Consider the following 5,152-nt stretch of genomic DNA (forward strand, 5'->3'; position numbering starts at 1 on the left):
TTTTCAAACAACCCTTAATAGCTGACTTCCTGTTGGCGTGGTGTTTAACTTAGAGCACGAAAGTTGTTCGGCCCGATGAGGTCTATATGTGTACTGAGTTTCATACTAATACGTGCAAGCGTGTTTAATATATGGACCAAATTTTCAGACTTTTTTCAAGGGGGCGCTGTCGAGCCCCCCTGCCACGCCCGGGTACCAGCCTCTCCGGCGTCCTAATGGCCGCGGATTCCAATGTGTGTGCCAATTTTCAAGAGTTTTTGAGCATGTTAAGGCCCCAAAAAGCCCCGGAAGACGGAAAAAAAAAAAAAAAAAAAAAAAAAAAAAAAAATAATAATAATCCTTAGAAGAACAAGAGGGCCCTGCGCGAATTTTCGCTTGGGCCCTAATAATCCTTAGAAAAACAAGAGGGCCCTGCGCGAATTTTCGCTTGGGCCCTAATAATCCTTAGAAGAACAAGAGGGCCCTGCGCGAATTTTCGCTTGGGCCCTAATAATAAATATAGCTGCGAGCAGCGATGGCGGGCCCAAGCCCGGTGGCACCGCCACCCCGGTGGCTTCAGGGCAACTGTGCATGGCGGGCAATAGGCAGTTAAAAAGGTTAAACATCGAAGGACTATGTCAAATTCACTCTACATTTACTGCACTATAAGGTGGTGCTATTAAGCCCCTCCTTCCTGTCTGTTTCTAAGGCTTTGCCCATGTCTACTGGCTAAGAATCCTGATTTGTGTATGGAGTTTCAAACAATTTGAAGCATGCTAAGAGTCTCAAAAGCGTCCAAAATGAATATTAAAGTTTGATGCGTTGCCAAGGTAATTGTGTTTGAGATATCACAATTCTTTTCAAAGGTCTACATCTGCTATGTTTTGACATTATACAAAAGAAGTTTGAAGAAAATCGGGTAAAAATAAGATGTTGATCTCAAAAGCATGCTGAAAGTGACACATTTTCTGCTTCCAGTTGGTGGCGCTATGGCTTTGAATCACAATAGTCACATCCATGTGATCAGCCTTGTACAACGAAGACTAAGCCGAAGTTTAATCAAAATCAATTAATGTATGCAGAAGTTATAATACTTTGTTTCCCTTTTCTTGCCATAAATTCGTTGCCTCGACACGGCCAAACCGTTTGAGATATTCAAAATCCATTTGCAATTAAACAACTTCAGTGTGTTAGCAACAAGTTAAAAAAAGCTTGGTGTAAATTGGATAAACCCTGTAGGAGTAGTAGTATAAAATTCATAGCCTGTTTTTTCAAAAAATTAACATTCAAACAAAAATAGCCGACTTCCTGTTGGTCGGAGCTAATGAATGTAAATTAGAAAATTGTCCGGCTTGATGAGATCAATATGTGTACCGAGTTTGGTGACTGTAGGAAAAACTAACCCCCCCACTTTTGTCAAAAGGTGGCGCTACTGAGCCCCTCCACCACGCCCATTTCTATGGCTTTGTCCATGTCTACTGGTTGACAATATTGATGTGTGTGTCGAGTTTCATGCAATTTGAAGCATGTTAAGAGCCTCAAAAACACTCAAGAATATTATTACAGTTTGACCTGTTGCCATGGCAACAATATTTCAAATATCAAAAATCCTGTCATAGGTCTACATCTGCTGTATATTGACATTACACTGATGAAGTTTGAAGCAAATCAGGTAAAAATAAGAGGGTGATCTCAAAGCATTTCAAAAAGTGATACACTTCCTGCTGCCAGTTGGTGGCGCTATAACTTTGACTCACAATAGTCACATCCATGTGATCAGACTACTACAACCAACACACTCGTGAAGTTTCATAAAGATCAATATATGTATGCAGACGTTATAACAAACCGTTCGAGATATCAAAAATCCCCTGGCAATTTTTAATCATCAGTGTCTTGACTTCATGCTGACCGAGTTTAGTGGCAATCGGATTAATCGTCTAGGAGGAGTATATCAAATTCCAGAGCATGCGTTTTTCAAACAACCCTTAATATCTGACTTCCTGTTGGCGTGGCGTTTAACTTAGAGCACGAAAGTTGTTCGGCCCGATGAGGTCTATATGTGTACCGAGTTTCATACTAATACGTGCAAGCGTGTTTAATATATGGACCAAATTTTCAGACTTTTTTCAAGGGGGCGCTGTCGAGCCCCCCTGCCACGCCCGGGTACCAGCCCTCTCCGGCGTCCTAATGGCCGCGGATTCCAATGTGTGTGCCAATTTTCAAGAGTTTTTGAGCATGTTAAGGCCCCCAAAAAGCCCCGGAAGACGGAAAAAAAAAAAAAAAAAATAATAATAATAATAATAATAATCCTTAGAAGAACAAGAGGGCCCTGCGCGAATTTTCGCTTGGGCCCTAATAATAAATATAGCTGCGAGCAGCGATGGCGGGCCCAAGCCCGGTGGCACCGCCACCCCGGTGGCTTCAGGGCAACTGTGCATGGCGGGCAATAGGCAGTTAAAAAGGTTAAACATCGAAGGACTATGTCAAATTCACTCTACATTTACTGCACTATAAGGTGGTGCTATTAAGCCCCTCCTTCCTGTCTGTTTCTAAGGCTTTGCCCATGTCTACTGGCTAAGAATCCTGATTTGTGTATGGAGTTTCAAACAATTTGAAGCATGCTAAGAGTCTCAAAAGCGTCCAAAATGAATATTAAAGTTTGATGCGTTGCCAAGGTAATTGTGTTTGAGATATCACAATTCTTTTCAAAGGTCTACATCTGCTATGTTTTGACATTATACAAAAGAAGTTTGAAGAAAATCGGGTAAAAATAAGATGTTGATCTCAAAAGCATGCTGAAAGTGACACATTTTCTGCTTCCAGTTGGTGGCGCTATGGCTTTGAATCACAATAGTCACATCCATGTGATCAGCCTTGTACAACGAAGACTAAGCCGAAGTTTAATCAAAATCAATTAATGTATGCAGAAGTTATAATACTTTGTTTCCCTTTTCTTGCCATAAATTCGTTGCCTCGACACGGCCAAACCGTTTGAGATATTCAAAATCCATTTGCAATTAAACAACTTCAGTGTGTTAGCAACAAGTTAAAAAAAGCTTGGTGTAAATTGGATAAACCCTGTAGGAGTAGTAGTATAAAATTCATAGCCTGTTTTTTCAAAAAATTAACATTCAAACAAAAATAGCCGACTTCCTGTTGGTCGGAGCTAATGAATGTAAATTAGAAAATTGTCCGGCTTGATGAGATCAATATGTGTACCGAGTTTGGTGACTGTAGGAAAAACTAACCCCCCCACTTTTGTCAAAAGGTGGCGCTACTGAGCCCCTCCACCACGCCCATTTCTATGGCTTTGTCCATGTCTACTGGTTGACAATATTGATGTGTGTGTCGAGTTTCATGCAATTTGAAGCATGTTAAGAGCCTCAAAAACACTCAAGAATATTATTACAGTTTGACCTGTTGCCATGGCAACAATATTTCAAATATCAAAAATCCTGTCATAGGTCTACATCTGCTGTATATTGACATTACACTGATGAAGTTTGAAGCAAATCAGGTAAAAATAAGAGGGTGATCTCAAAGCATTTCAAAAAGTGATACACTTCCTGCTGCCAGTTGGTGGCGCTATAACTTTGACTCACAATAGTCACATCCATGTGATCAGACTACTACAACCAACACACTCGTGAAGTTTCATAAAGATCAATATATGTATGCAGACGTTATAACAAACCGTTCGAGATATCAAAAATCCCCTGGCAATTTTTAATCATCAGTGTCTTGACTTCATGCTGACCGAGTTTAGTGGCAATCGGATTAATCGTCTAGGAGGAGTATATCAAATTCCAGAGCATGCGTTTTTCAAACAACCCTTAATATCTGACTTCCTGTTGGCGTGGCGTTTAACTTAGAGTACGAAAGTTGTTCGGCCCGATGAGGTCTATATGTGTACCGAGTTTCATACTAATACGTGCAAGCGTGTTTAATATATGGACCAAATTTTCAGACTTTTTTCAAGGGGGCGCTGTCGAGCCCCCCTGCCACGCCCGGGTACCACCCTCTGCGGTGTCCTAATGGCCGCGGATTCCAATGTGTGTGCCAATTTTCAAGAGTTTTTGAGCATGTTAATGCCCCCAAAAAGCCCCGGAAGACGAAAAAAAAAAAAAAAAAAAAATAATCCTTAGAAGAACAAGAGGGCCCTGCGCGAATTTTCGCTTGGGCCCTAATAATCCTTAGAAGAACAAGAGGGCCCTGCACGTTAATTCGCTTGGGCCCTAATAATCCTAAAGAAAACAATAGGGCCTTCAGCCCTTGGGCTTTGGCCCTAATAATCCTAAAGAAAACAATAGGGCCTTCAGCCCCTTACAGGGCTTTGGCCCTAATAATCCTAAAGAAAACAATAGGGCCTTCAGCCCCTTGGGCTTTGGCCCTAATAATAATAATCCTAAAGAAAACAATAGGGCCTTCAGCCCCTTACAGGGCTTTGGCCCTAATGATAATAATCCTAAAGAAAACAATAGGGCCTTCAGCCCCTTGGGCTTTGGCCATAATAATAATAATAATAATAATAATTATTATTATTATTCACACCAAATCACACCATCGGTGCTCGGGCCCTAATAATAATAATCCTAAAGAAAACAATAGGGCCTTCAGCCCCTTGGGCTTTGGCCCTAATAATCCTAAAGAAAACAATAGGGCCTTCAGCCCCTTGGGCTTTGGCCCTAATAATCCTAAAGAAAACAATAGGGCCTTCAGCCCCTTGGGCGATGAAAGGGCCCTCGCACCCAGGCTAACCGCCACCCGTTGGCATCAGGAAAACAGTGAACAGTGGGTGACATGGATGTAAGCGGGAAAATACAGGAGAAATATAGCCAAGTCATTTCAAAGTGCCACACTTCCTGCTGTCAAAAGGTGGCGCTTTGACCGTAACCGAATATTGCCATGTTGATGTCTTCTGGCCAGGACTATTATCAAACATGTGAAGTTTGGAGCAGATCGGACATTGTATGCCTGAGATACTAGAACTTCCTGTTTCTTGGCTTTAATCGCATACATTTGCACTTAGCCAAGTGTTTCATGATTTAACATATTTCTAGTATGTTTGGTACATCATGGCATATTAAAATGTTTTTCTGAGAGTGAACTAAAGTGTAAAGCATACCATTTCCTGTTGCCAGCAGGTGGCGCTATGACTAACTGAATATTG

Source organism: Megalobrama amblycephala, linkage group LG12 (genome assembly GCF_018812025.1).
Source record: "Megalobrama amblycephala isolate DHTTF-2021 linkage group LG12, ASM1881202v1, whole genome shotgun sequence".
NCBI classification, from domain to species: Eukaryota; Metazoa; Chordata; class Actinopteri; order Cypriniformes; family Xenocyprididae; genus Megalobrama; species Megalobrama amblycephala.